This window comes from Heliangelus exortis, chromosome 1 (assembly GCF_036169615.1).
Source record: "Heliangelus exortis chromosome 1, bHelExo1.hap1, whole genome shotgun sequence".
Classification (NCBI taxonomy): Eukaryota; Metazoa; Chordata; class Aves; order Apodiformes; family Trochilidae; genus Heliangelus; species Heliangelus exortis.
The window spans coordinates 62,361,432-62,385,341 of record NC_092422.1 but is presented as its reverse complement, the minus strand read 5'-3'; the positions used below and the strand labels follow the sequence as shown (position 1 = coordinate 62,385,341).

Sequence of the window (23,910 nt, the reverse complement as noted above, 5' to 3'; positions counted from 1 at the left end):
GAGCCCCAAATAGCACTTTTAAGTATTCAATTTTTTTCTCCATTGACTTTAATTAAGCTTGCCCCAGGCTGGCAATCCTAATGAACGTGGAAAATGTTTTTTATAAAGGCATAAGCTTTCTACTGGTGCAAGTTATTTTTTTTTTGCCTCCCTGAAATCATCCAGCTCTGATTTAAACTCAGACTCTTATTATGTCATCAGGTACAATCTTAGAAATATAAAATACAGATGCATTAAACTGCTCCGCCATAAATATTTTCCACTTGGTGACTTTGAAAATTACCATATTATTTCCTGATTCAGATGTGCCAAATGAAACCTAGTATTAGTGATAAGCTACTGTATGTATAGTAACTTCTGCTTAGGGTCTGGCATGAAATATTTTAATGACAGAAGTCATGTACATACCTCTAGTAATGTACCCAGTCAAACTTTTTCAGCTTCTCTGTCATTTAACCAGTACTACTGCCTTAACAGCGAAATGTCCAAAATGACAGAGAATAAGACCATTTGCCAACAAGAAAGCTGGTGAGGGACTTTTTAGGATGTCAGGAAGTGATAGGACTAAGGAGAATGGATTCAAACTAGAGGAGGGTAGATTTAGATTGGAAGTTAGGAAGAAGTTCTTCCCCATGAGGGTGGTGAGACACTGGCACAGGTTGCCCAGAGAGGTGGTGGAAGCCCCATCCCTGGAAGTTTTTAAGGCCAGGCTGGAGATGGCTCTGAGCAACCTGATCTAGTGGGAGGTGTCCCTGCCCATGGTAGGGGGGTTGGAACTAGATGATCTTAAAGGTCTGAAAATTCTATGATTCTATGGCTCACTTGGCAGCAGCTTTTCCCTGTTATCACAGTGAAACTCTTTTGCTGGCACACAGTGAATTTATTGTGTCCTGAATTTTTGAACTCATTGACTAACCCGCTCTTGATGGCCATGCACTGGTGTCACAGAAGCCACACAAATCCACGCTGGCTCCATTTATCTCCTTACCTGACACCAAAATACAATCAGTTTGGTAACTGTGGTCTTTTCCCTGGGATGTTAGATATTACAGTGTTAAAGCATGGCCTTATCTTAGAGCGTATAGGAGTCTTACAGAAGCAGTGACACAGATATATTGAAAAATCACTTTCTTCATGTCAGTGAGTTGGATTTACTGTCTAGATACTCTGTCAATATTATTTGCTGTAACTGTTGCCTTCAGTCTAGCTATACTGATTTATAGTAGTGGTGAGCTACGATTTAAACAGCACGGTGATCTGAGTGCTAATGAAACTACAATTATGACAGAGTGAGACATCAAGGGGGAAATAATCCTTGCAGTCATGGAAAGCCCAGTGCAGAGACCAAAGGCTGTCATGCAGTTGATGAGACAGTGCCAAGCCCAGTGCTTGTTAAGTAAAGAGCTGGACTGTCTTTGGGGCTCCTAGAAGCACCATCTCCCCATGAGATCAATAGCAGTAATGTTGAAGTGTGTGTTAGAAGCTGAGTCTTTGGATGCTGGAGAAATTCTAGGAACAGTGCAATATGCTGAGGGGTTCAAAGGTGGTGATGACAGCTCATTCCAATGGCTGTTCTGTGATGGGCTCTGCAGGTAGGCCTCAGCATTTTGCAGCACAGAGGGCTTGCAATGAAGAAATTTTTTCCATTATATTCTTTTCTTTTATCTAGTTCTATGTTGAGGTAGGTCCTGTAGTAAAACAGTAAATGAAAGTACTCTAGCCTCCTCCTGAGATGCTTGAACATTAGGCTAGAGCCCATCTGAATAACTCTATTTCTCTACCCTTCCCTGCCTCAGACAATCTGCTGCAGACTTTTAGCTTTTTCCACTTAAATGGTACCACATGTCAGCAACAGGTTCCTCTGGAGGCCAACCTCAAACCAAACTCACTTCATTTGTGACTGCATTGAATAGCTTCCTTGTGAGCCTCTGGAGCTGTGGCTGTTTTTTAGTCCTGTATTTAAAGAAATTGGACTTGCCTTTTCTATCTCTCAGCAAAACTCCTTTTCCAGATTTATGTCTGACTATGTCTAGCAGTAACTCAGAAGGGAAAAGGCATATCTGCATATTGCCTGGAAAGACTCACTGTGATAGTGCTCCTCACTGGGAGGGTCCTGAATCACTGACTCCTCCAGCAATTATCCAAGATCCTGCAGCCAGAGCTTTGTTACACTGGGGCAGGCAATCAGTGGCAAGGCACTAGGCTTCCAAAATGTAGGCTACATAGGCTGAGATAGCAAAAACTGCTTTGTACACAACCTACACAAGCTCTTCTCATGCTCATATGGGAGGAAACAGGGTATAGGGGCTGTATGTGGGGCTTTTTCTACAAATAGACATTGGTGCTGATGCTACAATAGTAAGTTGGATGCAGTATTATTACTACTTGAGTGTAGAACCAGCTTTGGGTGAGTGGCTGTGCAGCTTATCTCTGTGAACTAAATTTCATCTGTATATCAATCTGAGTGAAAATCCATATTATAGATAATGATAGTTTTCAGATCAGGGAAAGTGGTCGCACCAAGTCTGATTTTGGGCTGCCCTGTTTTATGGCTATCTGTGCAAATCTGGGGGTGTTTTTCTCAAGGATGCAGGGTCCTTGAGCATGAAATGCTAAAGCTGTCTAAGAAAAAGAGTATGACATCTCTAGTTGCTATGTCTTTCTGAATGCTTTTTTTCAGACTGTATTCATGGATTTTTCTTTCCCACAGCAAAAATAAGAGTGGGTGATCCGTCAACCCATCACACCCTTTTTCCCAGTCATTCAAGAGCCTGAACACTCCATTTCTCATCTTTGCCAGCCTGTAAACTTTTGAGATTGAGTGACATAGTCAGCAGCAACTCAACTCATCTCCTGTGTACTAGAGGAGAGGCCAACATGAGGGTCTGAATTTCTGTTAAGCAAGCAGAATTCAAATGGCCCAGGCTGCACATAAAGATAGATACAAATACATTCAGCATGAGAAAAGCTGGGTTTTTTTCCTGTTACCCCCACGCTACTTTTGGAATATTTGGGGTTACCTGCACTTACAGATCTCATCATACCAAAATTATCAAATACTAGATTATTTGACTATTTTCTATGTCAAAAGGATAATGCCTTAAAAGCAAGTCACAGACAATTCTTTTCCTGTAAGGGTTAGGGATTCTCAATGTACATTCAGAGCCATACACACAAGTGCAAATAAGTCAACTACCACAGCTATTTAATCAGGAGCGTTTGTTGATTTGAGCAGAGCCCCTATGCTGTGAAATGAAAAAAGAAAACCAAATTTTCTTGAGCAATCTTGCTGTTCCTGCTTCAGGTGCTAGGCCATTTCACTAAAGCAGCTCAGACGAGAATGTCATTAGTTCTTAAGCCCCAGGTGAATTTGCCACTGTTCCACATGATTAAGCCAGATAATTGTGTGTTGATAGCGAATGTGGTTGGTGAAATACAATTTCTAGGACCTTCCTAAACAAACACAATGTAGAAGTGAGTCAAAGTGCTGTCATTTCAGTCCTTTGTCACAGGCTTTGCACTTGCAGACATCTCTGGTGAGGACTGGCAAATAATTCTGTGGCATGTCACCGTGCTCTTAAAGGTGACCCGGATCAGAAAGTGGATCATACATCTTTTGGCATGTTATGTAGGGGTGGGGGGATGGAGGGAAAGGGCTAGTTAATGTGCCCAAGAAAAATGCAGACTTCTAATGTTAGTCCACTTGAAACTATGTATTCAGGAGATTGCTTTGTCTTCAAATAACTTTACAATTCCAGACACTACTTTCAGAAGTGATTAAAATGCCACAAGTAATGTGCAATTATATATCCTGAGAAGCAAGTCACCAAAAACTTTTGAAAAGCTATTTTAAACAGGATTTCTCTATCAAGGCACTGCAGACCCAGTAAGCAGATTTCTGGGACTGCATCCTGTCTCTGCTGACTTTCTCTGTGACCTTGAGTGGGTAACTAAAGATCTGATTTTTGATCCTAATCTGAGAAGAGACAAGACCTTAGATGCTAGGGTTGCTTTTTTGTTATGTTTTGTTTACATGTAGATATTCAATGTCAGTGATAGCCTCAGCAGGCACAATATTGCCCTTCTGCTCTCCCAGCCACTTGTTTATACTCTTGTGCTATACTGGCAGGAAAATGTATTTGGAAAATCACAGCTGGGGACTGACTTGGCTGAAAGACAGAATCCTCTACCCCCATAGAAAGGTAATTTTTTCAGCATATTTATTTCTCTGATCCTGTCTACCACATGGCTCACCAACATTTGTGCTGGACTAGTGCAAGATGGAGCAAACAAACATGCCTAGAATCATGGAAAGAGAGAAGAGGAAAGTTAGGTGGTTGATTATATTGGCACTGATGCCAAATACTCGCAATTTTATTCATAAGAAAGAGCTGCTACTACTCAGGCTGGCATCATGAAACATATTGTAGTAGCATCCTCTGGGGTCTTCTGATGAAAAGTAACAGTGGAAATGGAGGGTATTAGTGGACTGATCCTACTCGCTTAACACTGATTGTGACATGTGTGAAATGATTAATCCTTAAGAAGGAACCTCTTCTTACAAAAGCAGACAAACAGAAAGGAAGAGACATAAGAATATCTGTTTTTCCTGATTTATCAACATTACACCTTCCATATCTGGCAGTGCTAGGAATATCTGTCCTTTGATTTTTAAGCTGAATTTTTTTGCATACTTACCATGTTAAGAGGAAGCTGGGAAAGGTAGAATTGTTTTCAGACCAAAGTAGTCCCTCCAAAACACAAAGTAACTGCGTGTGTGTCCTGGTGATTCATGTTATGTGTGGACCACACTTTGCACACCAGAATTCAAAACGAATGTCAACTTAAAATGTGTGTGTATTTCAACTGTAAGGACGTTTTTATCAGTCAAAAGAAGGGCAATATATGTGGGCAGGGAAAGGACTGGAGGTACAGCAAAAGACAAAAAACTCCTTTCCTTTCTAAGTACTAAACAAAAATTTCTCAGAATTAAAAATCATTTAATTCAGTAAGCAGGCATGTATTATGGGCAATCAGTATCCTATTATTATCTGACAGTCATCGTTGTAGAGGAGTAAGAGTTTTGTCTCACCTTCATTAGGTATTGGTTGTTTATCTGTGCAATCCTAACATTTCCAGTATGTATTTTTCATTCTCCCTGACTGTATTCTCTGTCCCTTTTCCTACAGAGCCACTTACATAGATCACACCAATTATGTATCTCTCAAGATACTGAAGCAAGAGTCCCTCAAAAGTCTGTTTCAGCTTCATTTCATGGCCTGGCTGCAGTCTCTGGGTAATATGGTATATACATGATAGCATGCTTTAACTTCTGAATACATTTTTTTACCAAAAGCCAGAGCACTGACTGAGAAAAGTGTTCTTACCTGCCTTTGGGTACTTTATTAATATTCAAAGATGAGTGAAGAAGCCAGAACGTGTGTAACTTAAGCAAGCAGGTATGGCTTTATCTAGAATAAGACAAACTGATTACATTGACAGTATGGCAAGCTGGCTTAAAGCATGTGCCTTCAATTAATTTTAATTAGCTCGGAGTAAAAAGAAATTTTAATTTTTATGACTGTTGCAGGGCTGAATAACAGAGGAGTAATAGAAACTTTGTTCTTTTTGTATTTAGCTATGTTGCCTGATTCAAGGCACAAGATTTAGGGGAAAGCATTTCTTCAGTGAAGGTGCTCAGAACTGCCACAGGGACTGATAACTCCTATAAAACATGGACAAACTATATTATGCAGCAAACTAAATTTATGTTTATTCAATGGGTAGGGGGGGAAGAAAAAGAAGTTGTTAGTTTTTACCATGACCTAAACTTTGTGATCATCCCATCAACTTAGGAGAAAAAAATTTTTGCTAATACCAAATCTTCTAAAAGATGGATTTTTGGTTGTTAAGAGCTTGGAGTGTAAGTATAGTTATCAGTGTTAAAAAGACAATTTTCTGGTTCTTCACAAATTAGTACTACTAATATCTATTTCTCCAGGGAACAAGACAGCTGTAGATCCAAATGGCTAGAGTCCTTACAGCAACTTCCAAACAATGTCAAAAAAAAAAAAAAAAAAAAAAAGCCATTGTCTACATTCCTGTCAGAGCTGCCCTAATGGCATCACTGTGTGTATTTTGGAAAAAGCAGAGGCAGTTTTAACAATTTCAAATAATTGTGTGAAAATAGCCTTGATCTCTCCTTAAACTGCTAAATCTTTTTAATGCTTCTCAAAAAAAAAAAAAAAAAAAAAGGGCTCTAAATGGGTTTAAACAGCTTTGATGAATGTGAAACTTATCTCTCTGCTTGTAATATTTCCAGAAATAGTGCTATTAAGTTGATTTGTGCGTGGACACAAATCATTAGCAAACTGGACCCTTTATGTTAAAAAGATTTTAGTCAGTGTTTAACTCTTTGGGTGAAAACCGTGTTCTAAACAGGCTTTTAGAGTATAAATCTTGAGTTCTATAAAATGAGGCATTGATCTCTCTTACCCTTAATATTCAGTGTCATGGTCACTGCATGTCAGAAACTATGTTGGTCACTGACACAAACTTGCCTTTTGCCTCTGCCTGGGGGCAGTCAGCGTCCCAGCGCCGAGTGCTCTTCTGACACCTCCTGCGTCAGAGAGGATTTTTCCATCTCTCACTGACATTCTTTTCTGCTGATTAGAGGTGATCATATTCCTCGAATTCACTCGGGAACCATCCACAGGACCATCCACAGCTACGGTACACAAACCCACAGATCTGGCCCCCAGACACATTCCTCCTTTGCTCTCATCTTTATTGTAGTGAGACACTTCTAACTTTGAGCACTCAGAAACCTACTTTTCCCAGTCCGTGCCTCTTTTTTTGAATTCACAGAGGATGGGCTATTTCAATGCCCATCCCTATCCAGAGACTAGAGAATAACACAGTCCACAACTGCCATGCTGTTCCTTTTTATTCCTGTTTAATTACTCACTGGTCCCCCCTTTTTTTTTTTTTTTTTTTTTTTTTTTTTCCCTGTTAAAGAAAAACAATCATTCGGCTTTCATAGTATTTCAACAGTGTTCCATACTGAAGGCTAATATCACAGTTTCTTGAATATAAACTAAATACTAAATGAGCTAGAGCCACAGATCTAGTCCACTACCCTTTTGTTTAGCAGATTCAGACAGATGGTATCAACCAGTTGGAACACTCTTAGTTATAAGCCATTAAGATGAGCAGCGGGTCAGAGCCTTAAAAAATAGGTAAGTGCGTATTTGCTTATAAAATGAGTTTCTAACTACTGAACAGTATAATTTAGTAAAGTGGAGGCAAACCCATTTCTGTTATGAAACTCTTGGAATACCAATTTCTGACTCTGGTGATCAAAACTGTTCTCACTTTCAGTTAGCTTTATTGTAAGAATGAGTGAATTAACAGAGAATGCTTTCCTTTCATGTTCAGTAAGATATTCCTCAGGTATCTGGATAACTGGATTTTTAAGAGTATTCTCCAAAATTTTCACATTATTCAAGAGGTTTTCATTGTAGCTCAAAATGCCTGCCCTTTCTGCAGGGTTTTGGGTTTTTTGAGTGAAAAGCAGAGAGAAGAGACTCTTACAAGCAAAATGCAATTTTGTTAAACTATACTTTCCTCTAGATCTATTTTATTTTAATTCAACCTCTTCAAGACAAAGTATCTCTTCTTACCTACCTGTAGTGTGCATAAGAACAATGAAGTCCTGTCCTTGACTGGATCTCAGCTTCTTTTACAAGGCAAATACTGAATCCTACCTGTTTTAGATTTCTTGACTTGTTTTTGTCTTTTAAACTGCAGGACCTTTGAGGCAAGGGCTGGCTTTATTTATGATAGATAACATGATGTATGCTGCTGGAGGTTAATTACAAAAAGAAACCCAAAATGTAACAAAACTCTCTGTACTAAGGTGACAGTTCTAAGGAAAATTTTGCAACAGTTTTTAATGCTGTATGGTATTATCAGTATTAACAGCTTTATTAGAGCCTTGTATTAACAAGTCTTAGTACAGCATATAAGTAGCAGCTGGCTCTGCATTAATTATCTACTAGTTTAAATGTGACAGCAATATGTATTTATAGTGGTCAGAAAACTCATCAGTATCTTAGCTAACTCTATCTCAGTAACTCCAAGTATTCTAAACTATAATAATGAAGAGGCACAGCTCGTGAGTATAACTACTCAGTAATGCATGTTATTTTATCCCAGTGAAGTGCAGAGTATAGTTAAGGATGCCCACTGTACAGATTAAGTAATTCAGCATAACATCAAACAACTACATTGCCAGCCTTTAGAAATCTGGGAAAGACTTTCTCCTTTTTTAGCTTCTTGGACTAAACTAAATATTTTGCTTCAGATTTGTTCAACATTTACCTGTTTTGCCTTGCAGTGTCATTGTGCCTAGCACCCCAGTGACCAAGATCTACACAGAAACATCTCCTTGGCTGGGTTACGTTCCATAAGATTCAACTGGATGTCTTTTTTGGGGGGAACCTGGGGGTTCATATGGTAATGAACCTTGTGGCACACTCTGAAGATCTGTCCATAGTGAAAATTAATAGTGCAAGGAATCTAAACTCCAGCTGTGAAGTTCAAGATCATTTCAGGGGGACTTACATTGGTATTGAACTGAAGTGAACTGAAATACTTTGGTTTCAGTCAAAATGTGTTATTCAGTGTTGCAGTTTTGTAATATTCAGCATTTCCTTTAGATCAGAAATACTGAAGCGGCATGTTTTGACATTTCTGAACTTTGTGATTTTCAGAAGTCTCAGTAGTCAATGTTTGACTTTCTGTTCCAAATTGGGATAAAAGCAAATATGAAGACAGTGAAATTTTCAGTGGGACTGAAAACACATGTTCTTTCAGCCCTAGCTGTATTCTCATTCCACATAAAAAGAGTTTTAGATATTTGCCAGGGATACTGAATTTTTTACTAGTGTTACTTTATTTCCTGACAGAATAAAACAGTGGGGATGCAACATTTGTATAACTGTAATAGGTGACTTTGTTTATTGGCTGGACTTCTCAGAAGTGGAAATTGAAGCATGAGAAAATGAAAATTCAGCATATGTTTGAATTTTTCTGGAAATGGATAAAACTGAGCCTTTCTTCTTTCAGTGACTGTCTCATTTTCCCCAGGGGATTTAGTGTTTCTGCTTGGTGTGTCCCTATCCCTGCATGCTCCTTAAGCAGAAAAAAAGGGAGTGGAAGATGACACTTCTGCTGGGAATACCTGCACCATGTGGGGATATTCCAGCTCCAGCCCTCTTTCTTGACAACATCCTTGGGAAAGGTTCAGGCACAGGGATTCCTGCAAAGACTCAATTGAAAATCACTTTCTGATAAGTCTTTAGGATCTCTGTCATGCTCAGGTGAAGTGTATAATCTGGTCTTTATTGTCTTCTACCACTGTATAAACATTTATACTCGGAAAGAGTTAAGTCTACCCCTGTCTTAAGTGCACAACAAAGGAAATTAATCCATTCGAGTCTGTCTACCTGGTGTGTCCTATCCATGTATACAAAGAGACATGTTTGCAGCCAGTCAAGGCCTTGCTCCAGTTGAGAATCAACTTCTTCCCATGCCTATTCAAACGGCTGGAAAGTTTATCCTGATCCTGTAGAAAGAAGGGTGAGTACAATATATTTTATTCCAGCAAGCTGTTATCTATAACATCCTCCATATCCTGAATGACACTGAACACCTATCGTCTCTCTAACAAAACCCACCCCATTCATAAAATCTCAAGATCCATCATGTTATTCTTCATCTTACATAGAGGACAGAATCTCAAAGTGCCAAGGGATGTGCAACAATGCGGAGCATTTCACAGTGGGCTGCAGAACCCTGTCTGATTTGCTGCACAACTGTTTCATTTACCCCCCCTGAGGCTTCACTATTTGGGAACAATTCAGACTCCACTGAGCAGGCAGGGAGATTTCCCCAGTCCAATGGGGATGCTCCCTCTCCCATCTCAGTTTTTGTCACATTTTATTAATCTCTCCAGGATTACAGACAGACTTTCTATGTACAGATAGCACTCAAGCTACAGTAATAAGGGGTGAGTGAGACAGTCCGTGGACTAAGCCAGCTAAAGGAAAATAACAGAGAATGAATAAATGAGGCTTCACAGACCATGAGATACCTTTACCTTTGAAAAGCAGGAAGACTGTTTTCTAAGGGGTACAGAGACAGCTTTAAACAACCTTGGGTTGTGTTGGTCCTGATCTGAGTGCCATGATTTCTGTATCACCCACATGATATCCCTGTGGGGAAACTGAGAATGCTGGAGAAAAAAACATGCAGTGCAGACAACACATGCATGCATTATTCCGAAAATGTACTTTAAACAGCCAATGCTTCTTGTGTTGGGGTTTTTAAAAGTATTTTTAATTTTTTTGGAATGCAAATGTGTGTTCAGGATCTATGCTCACGGATAAAAATAGGAGTCTGACCAATTCAGGGAACAGTTGTCTGTGTTCACAGCTGTGCTGGTGGGATCTTTCCACACAAGCTATCCCACACATCCTAAATCTCTGCTCAGTGAAAAGCTCTGGTGGCCTGAACTACCTTAATGAATCTTGGTGGTGGTGAAATATTGGGCTGCTCTGATCCTCCTAGCACACACCACACACGTTCCATAAACCAGGTGCTAAATCTGTGGTAATGCTGTATCCTCCCTGCACAAGCTGCACATGCAAGAATTGCATTTGTGGAAATTCTCCTGTGATGACCCTTCCTGTTGAAGCAGCTCTGGTAAATACCAGAGAGGTTTACCACACAAGCCAGTGACATGTGCCTATTGCAGGCTGCCCATTTTTATCTTATTTTTGTATTTTTTATTTGGATTTCTAGTATCAGAAGAGGTCTCCCCAGGTGTAGAGCACAGGTTTAGCCAAACCTCAGTCTTATTTGGGAAGTAGTTTTTAATACCCATCTGGAGCGTGGGTGAAGGTGAAATTTGTCAGGCTGTGAAAAATGGAATTGGTGTTGGCTGACCTGAAATAGGCCGTAAAGTTCTATTCCTCACAAAGGCAAGATATATTATTGCTGTAACGCCATTATTCCGCTCCATCACTTTTAAACCTTGTTCCCATTATCTGGAAGTTAAATATAACCCTATGTAAAAACAGGAAGGACAGGGCTAAGTTGTCCAGCTTAACAGCACACACTTAAAACATAATAGAGCACTTGTTACTGTATTTTATGGAACGGAAACTCCAAATGTAAAGATGTATTAAGGAAATATCTCAAAGTTATTAGGGAAGGATATTTACAATTACAGATTGCTTTATATTATGCTTTTATGAACATCTCAGGAAATGAAATAGCCCTCAGCTGTAGAGAGTGAAGAGGGAGGTAATTTTCCTTAATACGGGTGATAAAATTAATCTGATTGAAATCGCTAGCGATTATTTCGCAGAATACTGAGTGGCAGTACAATCACTTACACTCTTTTATATTTTTTTAGTCAAAGCTCGTGTAGATGAAAGCTAATTACAAAGTAGTGATGTGAAGCGCTAAGGAAATAGTTTGTATAGCATAGAACAGGCACAGCTAATTGGGGTTTGTGATTACACAGATTGTTGTTAGGGAGAATTAACTACCAGCAGTCTCTCCTGCAAAGCTTCTCATCAAGGGAAAGTAAAAATAGACACTGGATCTGTTATTTATCTAATTATGCTATGAATATTTTCACAAGCACGTTACACACTCTCAAATGGTTTGTTGTTCAAAAACTTTCAGCCTCATGTTGCTTCTGATCAAAGTATCAATATGAAGTTTCTGACATTGGATTTTTTTTACTTGATAGTACACACCCAGTCCTTCCACTCTGTGAAACTATGCTTGGGAACTGAACTGTAGGAATGTAGGCATCTGTACATAGCACTGTGGCAGCAGAAATGCATCAGAATTATTACAAGAAAGGTGACAGAATGGAGAAAACTGATGGAAGTGACCAAAATAAGAAAAGACAAGATAGGCTTGAAATAGCACTGAAAAATATTTTTTTGGGTATCAGTGTTTAATTCATCGTGCAAAATGAAACCTTGCAAATATACAAACAGGCAGGCCTTTGTTTTACAGTGCTTTGTACAGAATGGGAAGGGGTGGAGGGAGGAGGTATTCCATATGGAGACCCTGATCTTGTAAACTAATCTGCATGGGAGACTCCTTATGCTGCATGGAGCATCACTGAAGTCATTAGGACTCTGTGTGGTGCAGTGTGTAATCAGGCTGATAATAGGTGCTCATTGGATTTGTTACATGTTTTGCTTTGCTTTGTAACTGCATTTTACTTGCTGGCCTGGAGTAGCTTGCAGAGACTGAAACCTGTCATGTGATAAAGTTTCAGCAAAATCTGTAAGAGCTAATACAGAAAGCTGATTAGAGTCCTAATTTCTGGCAGATTATTGACTTAATGGATATTGCTTAATAACAGACTCAGCAAACTTTGGAAATCATCAGAATAGCTGTGAGTATTCCGGAGGAAGGCCCCTGAAGATCTTCCTCGTGGGCTGTCAAACTGCATCCTAGTAGCCCGAACGTTAAAGTTTGTAATTTTCAACAGCAGTTCTCGGGGAAGGAGAAAGCAACCATTAAATGCTTAGGCAGTGGCATTCAAACAAATTGGCAAGCATAAGTATCACCAGTGAAAGAAGCACCACACCTTCCTGTGAGCATCGCTTCCTGAAATTTCTGCCTCTCAGTGGAAACCTCAGATATGCCTCTCTCCATGCATATAACATCTCCCTGTACCATCCCTCAAGAACTACTTGAGTAGCACCCAGCTGCATTCTGCATAGGGGCTGCTGTATGATCAGTATTTGAAAGACATCTTAGAAGAAAACTGCAGCAGAGAAGTATTTTCCATCTGCATAATCTCCATTTTCTGTGTTATACAGAATGTGCAGTCTCTCAGACTTGGTTTAGAAGCTTGAAGATGAATAGGTGATTCATAGAAGTTTAATAATTCACACAGAAAATAAAAACAAAAAGCGTCAGAAGCGGCTTCTGACTTTGGGTGGCCAATTTGAGGCGCCTGGGTTTGGGTTTGCTTTGCAAAATTTATAAGTTCCCACAATATATACTCTGAGTTAAAACTGAAGTGCCACAAGTCAGACAGCCATTTTAACATAAGCTTGTAGGCTTTTATTTTGCTGTCCTTTTTTCTTTTATTTTTCAAAAAAATTCCTCAGGCAACAGCTTGCTAAACTGGGAGTTGTCTTTTAGTCCAGCAGTTTCCAAACTTATTTGAACTAGCAGCACTGAAAACTTCTGACAGGGCTCCAAAAACTAGTCCTGCTGTGGAAATTCCCCTGGACTTAGAGCTTCTGGCTGGATACAGTGGTGGGAGACAGAGCCTACACCTTACTGTAGACCACAGGGATGGGCGATAACCAAGGCTCCTATGGGTTTAGGACCAGGTCACTTGGAACCATCCATGCACCAGCCCTCACTGACAAATCTCACCCTCACTACAGCTTTACCAACCGTGCCTCTGTGGAGCACAGCAGGAAAATCCTGGGACAGATAATTTATGCTACCTCCATGCACATAAACCTGGAAAATTTATAAAGTAGCGAAAGTTACCAACCAGCAGTATAAGAAAGTGTATTCCATATTCAGAGAAAACAATCAGTGTGCTAAAATGGGGATGGGAAAGTGCTGTTACACCTTTAAATAAAAAAGTTGGAAGGAAAATGCATATACAGAGCAGGAGATTTTTGCTCTGAGTAGTCAATTTAAGACAAGCTGGATGTGATTTTCCAAAATGCTGAATTCCTGCAGCTTTCACAGGCTTCACACTGAGATGCCCCCAAAATGAAAGCAGTAAATATATAATTAAATAACTGCAATAGTGCTGGTTCTCTGGAATCCCCATTACCCCACCCCTTTTGAGGAGCAAGACCACTCGTTTTTACACCTCTGTAACTTGCACCCTTCCCTTAAGACTGGGGTATGGCTATTCCTTTGGGTTCCCTGACTGGGTCCACGTTCTCACAGGGGTGGAGGGAACAAGTGAAAGGTATGTGTGACAGACTAAGTGGATTGTGCCTATATAGAGTAGTGTTGGGGACCACAGCATACAGCTCCCATGCCTAAAAAGTCTACATGAAGCAAGTGGCATAGGCACTGGAAAAAAGAAAGTTGCCCTCTCCTGAGGCAGTGGAATTGCAGTTTCTGCTCCAACCCTCTGAAATATCATCACCCTCTGATGGGGCTCATGTCATGAGTTTTAATTAGTTTTAACTTCAGTCATCTTCTCATGGAAAATCCCTGCAATGGCAAGGAACAGGCAGGTGAAGAGGAGCCTCAACCTTGTCACCCAGTGTGAGGGGGAAAAGCCGAGTCTTGCAGCTGATCACTTTTTCTGTTCCTACAGTACTGCCAACTCTACTGAAGGCAATCTGCTGACCTACAGGTACTATTTCCCAGAGGTGGTATCTGCCTGCAGTGTAAGTGTTTTACCGTTGCCTGCAATGGTGAGAAAAACAGTAAACAGGGAAAGTATATAGAAATCGAGACCTTATCCACTGGTTGGTTTCATTTACGTTTGGAAAAGTATCAAGAACAGGGTAACAGCAGACAAAACTGCTTGCAGTAGGCATAATATAAAGGACTCTCATTTCTCATGTGAGTACACAGAGGACATACTGAATCAGAGGGGTTGACCACCTCTTTCAGTAAACTGTTTATAAAATTGGCTGGCTTCAGGTGAGCATGCTAGAAACTCAGCAGTAGTTTGTTACAAAGACAACTTGCCCACAGGGAAAATTTCTTCCTAATCCACAGACTGTTTCATGACCTGAAGCATATGAATTTACATGCTTTCCTAAAAGTCCTGGAATCTTTTTTAGATTGTTTGTTTCTCTGCTTGTTACTACAATCACTGGGGATATTTTGGTTGTTACCCATGAAACTTCAGTATATGCTGCATTAAAGTATTGTATATAAATATTTGCCATTTATTTTATCCAGAAAATTAATACAGGGGTAATGTAAAATTATAGATTTGTTCTGATGCTTATTTGTACTATTATTGATGGTTTGACACTAGAAACACACTGTATTCTATACATATCAGCAGTTTCACTGCCATTCTGAAATAGCAGAAGATAAAAATTGTATTCTATGAGTGTATGCAATTGATGAAGGATCTCAACCTGTGCTAAGTAATTTTCCTGTGCTCTTCTATTTTGTCCACTTCAAGTGACAGGCACTGAAAATTAAATGGTTTTCAATAAAAATTCTGTAACCTGAAATGAATCCCTACAGGATAATGAGAGTATCTTGCACATAAAAAGTAATCATGTGTCCTCCACTTGTGAAGAATCCTCCATAGCTGATCAGCATCCCTGGAGTGCCAGTCAATCCAGATCCTTAATGCCTGTGAGATGTAACACTCAGGTGAGAAGAGTCATGGTGTCACAGCACTCAGGGTCATATCCTTCCTCAAGCACTCACTTTGTTTTACTGCTCTGTGCAAACTGTGCCATGCACCCCTGCTCCTCATGACACCAACCCCACTGTGCCTTCTGCTTTCCTCTCCTGGCAGTCCCTGCTCTCCAACAGCACTTGGTCTAGGATGATGTGGCCCTTCCCCCATCTGACCATCTATATTAAAATTCTGTTATCACTAAGGATCTTAGGGTTAGCTTGGTGGAGACAGATTTTGTTTCAACCTACTCAGGTCCTGAATATTTCAAGACCTACTCCAAGCTACAACTTACATGCTATCATCTGGGAAAACATCAGCCTCATTGCCAGGCCTTGGATATGGCACAAAAGTGGGTATTCCTACTCCAAAAGCCACGTGCTCATTAAAATACTACATTGAGTCTATACCAGGATATCCTAAATCTCAGTGCTATTTACACCTTGGGCTCAAATCAGTCCCATCACAATCATGAGACTTTTAGTTCAGAGCATGAGCCAGGTGAATGCAAGGCTTCCCTCAACCTGCATTACAGAAATGCTCCAAAAGGAAGAACCAAATAACACAGTAAAAATAATTTTGATTTTGCATTTTTAAAGAAACTCCTTCCTACCAGCTAGCAGGCCAGAACTCAGTAAATCTAATGAACTGTGTTATTGGTATTAATTGTAGTTATTTCTGTGTTTTACACAGTCACCTAATTAAGAGCGCCTTTTGCAGTTTAGTAAAGACATTCCTAGAGACTTACAAGCCATAAAGGACATCCATGAAGGATAAAGGAGACAGAAAAGATTATTATATCATTGAATTCAAGATGACAACCTGAGGCAGGGGGCTGAAACTCTTGGGCCTGGGAAGTTGTCTTTCACACTCAGTGACACACACAGAGCTTAACGTGAGGTACAAAATGTAAGGAAGATCATTGCTTTGATTTGTTTTCATGTCAATGAAAAATGTTTCATGAACATTTCTCAGACACTGTACCATACAAGTAAGTAGGGAATGGTTTTCCTGTCCCATGTAAAGTTCTTACTGTTTCAGCTGTTCATGGAGGTGACTATAAGACCATGACAATTAGGAGGAGAAGGACCCAGAGTCACTGCTCAGTCATTTATCCAGCATGGAAGAGGTGGGGGTTTCTGCCAAATCTTGCAGGGAAGGGACTAAAGTGGATGGATGGGATTCATTCCTCTTGGCTGAACAGATAAGCTTCCTCAGTGCAGGGAGATACGTACATCTGGAGGTCAGGTTACCCCATGGTAAGACAGACATGGAAGATGAATCACCCTCTCGAATAGCTTATCTTTGCCTTATGCATTTTAAGTGCCTACAGATATGTTTGAAGGATCCCACCCTTGCTCGATGCATCCCAGGTTACCAACAGTTTAGTGGCTGCTTTGCAGCCATTCCCTTCTAGTCTCCTCTGCTGGAGCTACTCTGCTTTGTGCAGATGGTGAGGGAACAAGGGTAGGAGCTAGAACATCAGGGCAAACATAGTATAAACGTGAATCATCTCACACACAACAAGAGCTGGTCACTTATGCCTGATATAAGTGCTTTAATCAATATAATTTTCTATGGTTTATTCTCCAGTTCAGATTAAAAAATAAACAGCAGTAGAAATCCTGATTGCCTTTCATCATGAAAGTTGTGCCATGACTTATCCTTTTGATACTTCTCATGCCAAACTGCTATATAATGTTGCCTGGTTTCCCCTTTGGTGCTCCTGACAGCCACCTACAAAAATCAAATCAAGACACTTTTCCATGGAAATGAGCCTGTGTCTAGGCTTGAATTAGTCAACACGCTGGTGGCTCAGAGCTTTGTAATGCATGAGTTCAAGTACCCAAAGTTTTCTTGTTGCACCCAAAGTGTACTTAAAGCTCTTGTCCATCTGACCACAATGGCTGCCATATTGGGTTTCTATAATGCACTTCTGTTCTGCTTCATTTTCCATGCTGGCTGTCCTGTTCCCATACCAACCTCTCATCTGTCTAGGGTGGTTCAGGGGACCCTTCCCATACAACCAACCACCCATCCTCAGGCAGAGAAGTCCAAGGGCAAGAACATAAACCTTTTCCCCACATCTTGGAAGACAGGCATGGTTTTACTATATCTGCTTTACAGGTAACTGACCAATTGTAAGCATGACAGAAGTTGATTCATATACTTGAAAGATGAGAGGCTAGATCTTAATGTAGACCTTTTTGTGATGCATAATACTGACTCTATGAATCCATGAAGTTGCAATTTATTTACACCTTTGATTTGTTTATAAAAAGACATCTGTCCATACACTGTAAAGCAGGATTGCTTTTAGTCCACACATGTAAATTATCTACCAAGTAGGATGCACCTATGAGTTTGGTGGGACTCACATTGATGATGAAAAATTTTGAAATTTGCATCCCCTGAAGGTTTGGGATAGCAATGGGCTTGGCCCTGAGTTTTGCCATGGTGTTTCTAATACAATAAATATTCAGTAAAGAGTGAAAAAAAGGGAAGGAGTTGTGGGAGCTTCTTTTAAATTCCTTCCCTTTGGTGCACTTTGCTAGAACATTGCCTTAGTTAAGTTTTATCAGCATGTTTATCTATCTGTCTACACCAGTGGATATATTGACTGGGATATTATCCCCCACCTACTTCTAGCTTTGTCCTGGCTCTTAAATCTTCATTTTTACCTAATCCTTTAACAAGCTCTACAGCGTTCAGATCAGTTCTACAGTACACAACAGATTTGCGTATAGCTAAATCACCCCATGAAATTTCCCTTGGTGCCCGTTTTCTACTTAAACTGGTGATGAAGTACCTCTATCTACTACAATTTGAAAAGCATCAGCATGTTCCTGGGTGCCTATTTTGGCTGGTTGAAGAAGTACTTTAGTTTTCATGGGAAATGTAAAAATTTTATGTTTTTTCCCCTCCAATATTACCCATGCTGGTTTGTTTTTTCTTGAAATAAATAAAAAAAAAGAAGATAACAAAGCCATATATTTAAATGACACCAGTAAGAATATAAAAAAGGATAGAAGGGGGTCATGCTTCTTCTTGTGGATAAAAAAATAATCCCCCACAAAATTATTAAGAGGATGAAGTAAATCAAAGCATTTTTATTGAAAGCTAAACAATTTGTCATTTTTTTCTTTTATCTGTTTCTAGTTTTCTCCTCAATAACCAGCACATTTGGTGGAAAATCTGTACCTTGTTAAAAATATCTTCCAAGAAAAATTTTTCAGCAGCTCAAGAGTGGATGTGCATATATATACAGAAACATAGTATTAGAAATTCACTTACATAAAATGGTAAGCTTCACAGTTGAAAAATGCTGAACCATCTGAATGCTAAAGCTAAGACTGCACATGAAGACTTAATTGAAATCTTTTATGTATTTGCCTAAAAAGAACAGACTCAAATTCACATAGATTCTTTGGCTTTTGTACCAATTCACCAGAACAAAGCAGCAGTAACTACGTATGGTAGATCTGGGCAGATGAACATTTTCTTTGCCTTGAGGGAAACAGAGTCATCATTCACAGATGTTCCTACCCCATTTCCCTTTCTGGTTGATAGCACGGACAGTGGGGCTGCACAAATGTGCAGCATCAGGGCTCTGCTTTAGCTGATGTCAGTGGGTTCGTCAGTGGATGTGAGGATGGCTGTGTCTGAGGTGGGAGATATTCATACCTGGCTCTAGATCAGACCATGGAAAGACATTTCCATTACATCTTCATGCCCCTTACCTGTTTTTAAGGATGGTACAAATTTTGCTAGATAGTATCACACCTCAGACACAGCCTTTTGTGGAAACTCAGCCTAAATATAAACATATCCTCATGTGGTAAGCATGCTTTTAGTATGTGAGCTAGTGCTCAGCATGGCTCTAGGATCTAAGTCTAATCTAATCAATAAAGAGACCGGGAGCCATTTTCTACAACAAAGTATTCTCATGTCTATATGGCTACATTCTCTTCTCCCTGCCTTGTCCCTGCTGTCACCTGGGGACTGTCCTTGCTCCAACTTATTTTTGAACAGTCCCTGGGACACTACTAGCTGGCCTGTGCCTGAAATAAGTCGAGGGCAATGGATTCAAGATAGAGCACAGGAAGTTCTGTCTCAATATGAGGAAGAATTTCTTTACTGTAAGGCATACAGAGCACTGGAACAGGCTCCCCAGAGAGATTGTGGAGTCTCCTTCTCTGGAGACTTTCAAGACCCATCTGGATGTATTTCTGAGTGACCTGCCCTAGTTTTGGTCCTGGTTTGGAAGGGGCGTTGGACTTGATGATCTTCACAGGTCCCTTCCTACCCCTGACATTCTGTGATTCTGAGGAGCATATTAGTAATTAAGCAGTGTGGATGATCAGGGGCTTGGTCCCAGCCATGGATTAACTCCCTGGCAGAGAGGCAGCTGCCATCAGCCACGTGGAGTGGTGCCTGGCTCACAGGCAGCTCCTTGCTCTCTGACACAAAGCTGTGACCCATCTACCATGCATTTTGTACATTTCCAGGGCTCATCAGAAAAAAAAAAACAAACCCAAACCTGATCAGGTGTATGACAGCAAATGAAAGTAAGGAATGAAGACTGTCTGCAGTGTCATCCATAACTCTGCTCTCTACCTCAGAACCTGAAAACAGATGGCTTTTGTCTTCTGTGTTGGCCTTCTTTAGGTACAGACTGGTTCCAGTCAAGGCAAGTGGAACCACTTCCTTCTTTTAGGACCTGATCATCAGTGCTTGTTGCAATATCAAATGCACAGAGAAAAAGCTGTTACCTCTGTTATCTGAATTAAAAAAAAAAAAAAAAGCAGATATTTAAGCAATAACTCACTCCACTGAGGAGGTGGGCAAGCAGCCAGTTTGAGACATGGACAATCTAGCACATTCTGGGCTGCTGATTTTTGGGGAGTAGATATCCATAAAATATTTCCCATTTTCCCACACATTTTATGCAGTTGTACTGCCTTTTATCTTCTTACCACCCACTTCCCACAAATGATTTTTGAACCTGAAGAGTTCACCCAGGCTTTTGAATTAAGCAGATTCAAAAGAAGATGATGGCTGAAAACCAGTGAAACACTTAATATTTTCAAAAATATGGGTAGCTGAGTAAAAGAGCACCTATAACCTTCTGTAAGAGGGAGGCAGGTAGAATTCAGTCCATGTATCCCATTTGGCATCAGCTTGCAGTTGATCAGCACTGATGTACTAGTGTATAGCAGCTTTGCTGTGTTTTGTCTGGGATGCTGGTGTAGAGACTGAGAGACAAAACAGGGTTATTCCTGTTTTGTTTTGTTTTGCCTGAGAGACAAAAGACACACATCTATAGGAAAACTAATTTCATTAGTCTGAGTGGTCTTAGAGAGCATCTTAGTCTATAAGCTCTAGAGCCGCATGGCAGGGGACAGCCAAGCTATACTGGTGATATCAGTTGCTTGTTTATTATTTAATTTCATTATCTCAGTGCAGTGGCCTAAGTTGTTACATCTTAAAATATGTATTTCAATAATTTCTCAGGAAAGACATATTTTTCCTCCCACCTTCCTTGTTGTGCACACTTGCTGGGCATGCCTCCAATGCAAGCATCTTGTTAGCTTCAGCTATACTGCAAAGTCCTCTCTACAATTGTAAAGTTCATTTTTAGACCCAGAGTGCAATTTTAAGGTATCGATGGATGTATACTTGAAATACGAATCACTATTCAGTTTGGGTAGAAAAGATTTTCGCAGATTATTCTTGGCAGATCTAAAAGAGCAGACGTTCCACTTAGGTCATGAAGCACTTAAGGATCTTTTTAGTTTTTCTCTAATCAACTGTATGACTGCACATGGTTTCATCATTGTATGCATCAACTTTGTGGAAAAAACCCCACTACGCTTCCTCAATCTCAAACTTGCTCGTACAAAATCAATTTATCCAGAATACGATTATGACCATCTTCTCCAAAAAGGCTATTTTCATGCCAAATTTCCATGTCAAATCTGAAGCATTTAAAGTATAGGATTATTTAAAGACCAAAAGACTGTTTTATACAAGGGAAAACTGGATTTCCTCATGTTCAAAGATGGTACAAAACACATATGCTTGAAAGATGTTTAAAATACCACTCTGTGCCTGTCTTACTCAACCAAACGTGCAAAAAGGAAGATTGCTGTCATTTTCTGAATGGAGTGGATTAATCTGAACTTCCTCAGCTCTATTAGCCCTGAGATTTACCCCAGTGGCTGCAGCCTTAGTTGTTTCTTACCTCACACACGCATTTGCTTATGGCAGTGGAAGGCAGAGTAGGCACTAGTTTTGACAGCTTTGAGCCAGTTTCTTCTAAAGTAATAAGATAATGTATTTTTGTGAGTTAAAACCAGCTCATTCGAACACTGAAGGATACAGAAGGGAAAATAGCATAAACCCAGTTTTGACCTCAGCAATGGAAAATTGCAGCCCCCACAACCAGCATTTCAGCAAACTCCAGTGGTGTGGGCTAGAAAGCAACAACTGAGTCTACTGAAAAACCCTAAGTCTGAATGTGTAGTTGATTCTTGATTAGATACTTTTCATTAGGATCAAGCTCATCCCAGTTGAGTCAGAAGAGAGCAGCTACAGCTCAGAGATGGGGAGGCTGCAGAGGAGCAGGTCTGGAGAGAAAGGAGTTGCCTGCCTTTCTGCAGTCCTCCTCATGGCCATGGGACATCTGATGGCTTCAGAGCTTCTACTTGTGGGGACTGAACTAATGCTGCATTCTGGACATGGGAACATTATCATACCAGCTCTGTTTATATAAAGAAAAACCAAAAATTAAGTGACTTGTAAAGCCCTGAATGCCTCTTAGTGTGACCAATACGGGCCAGGATCCAGAATAGTCATGGTAGTACAGACACAGAAAAGAAAACTTCCAGTTAATAATGGGTTACATTTTGCTGGCTTTACATATTCATCTGCAATGCTTATGTAAAAGTCAACTCAGAGCTTGCTTTTCAGAGGTGCAGGAGACCTATCACATTTAAGCTTGTAACTCTGAGATGTCTATGATGTTTGACCCTAATCCATAGAAAAATGCTCTGTTTACTGCCACTAAATATTTATGGTCAGATAGAGTACATGTTCAAATAACATTTTGTATTTCTGCTAAAGCACTTACTAAAATAATTTCTGGTTTAGGCTTCATCTGTATTTTATATGTTCCAACCTATTCTCTAACATGCAGGCAGGCCCCAGACCTAGATCACCCATGCACGTAGTGAGAAATAGTGTCTCTGTCACGGTATTTGTACTCCAGCCCTACATTCTTATTACTTATTTTACAACCTGTTGTTTTGTCAGTTTCCATGTCTACTGTGACCAAAGAGTATCCTTCTGATGTGTATACATATGTATATATATAATACATATATATATGTAATGTAATTAAGCCTTAGTATTTATAACAAAGCAACAGCAGAAATTACAGTTTTTAGCTTCAAATGTTCATGCATCAGCAAGGTAGAAATTCATTTCAGAATTAATATGTGAATGTTTCAAGCAAATGTCAATAATTACACATGCACACAATGGTAAAACATGCCATCTCTGTGGGTGCATACAAAATTTAGATACAACCTGTTTTATTCACTATTTTAATATTTTAAATAAGTAGAATTCTGAGTATGTATGCCCATTCATTCTAACAAATAAGTTGCTGAGTATTTCCTCATGTACTCTCTGCTGCTTACGATCCAGAAAAAAACACTAACAATAGATGCCAGCTGCTGAATGTTAGTACTGTATTTCACACTGTGTTGAGTGCAGAGGCTTCATACCAAGAAAACGACCAAGAACAATGCTTACATAAAAATGAAAACAATCGTATTTTGCTTTTTTTAAATGAGAGAAAAATGGGGCATAATGAAAAAGTTCATGCCACAGAATTACATTTTATTATCAGCCAATCTAACCCAGGGTTCACTTCATCATAAGTTATAGCCCAGGTCATTGTTTCAGAAATAAGTGGAATTTTTTTGGGGCTGTGGAATGAAGTATTCTGGCTTGCCTTTGTACACAGCCACTGGGGAGCAACTGCTTCAATAAGTTTGTGGGTCAGGTCAAGCTGGTTTCCATAGGGTTATGGTTTTACTACCCTTCTGGAAATTAGCTGTACTAGGTGAGGATCTGGAAAGGCTTTTTTGGTTTACTCTTGAGGATGGAGATGCGTTTTTTTTAATCGAGAAAATAGTAACTTCCATCTTAATTATGTTTGGCAAATAAGCATTCAAATGAGAACATAATAATCTGGATTGAGGTCCTTTGTTACACCATTAAGATTCTGGATAAAGTAAGAAGTGGACTATATAGGCAGAACTGCTACGCTGTTTGTTGAGGGTTCACATTAAAAAACAGAATTCTTGAAAACCTGAAGTAGAACATGAACCTATGCTTACCCTGTTAGCATGAATAAATAGAAATTAAACCCATGTCAGATTAGCTGATTA

General features: G+C 39.8%; 1 long non-coding RNA gene across 1 annotated transcript in view; it reads left to right on the top strand.

Annotated features, from left to right (window-relative positions):
• Positions 1 to 9,470, top strand: part of LOC139793078 (uncharacterized) — a 28,796-nt gene extending 19,326 nt beyond the window's left edge. The window contains exons 2-4 of the long non-coding RNA XR_011724549.1: positions 5,190 to 5,296; positions 7,154 to 7,238; positions 8,399 to 9,470. This is a non-coding gene — a long non-coding RNA (uncharacterized lncRNA). The remainder of the gene's footprint in view (positions 1 to 5,189; positions 5,297 to 7,153; positions 7,239 to 8,398) is intronic.
• The last annotated feature ends 14,440 nt before the right edge of the window (positions 9,471 to 23,910 follow it).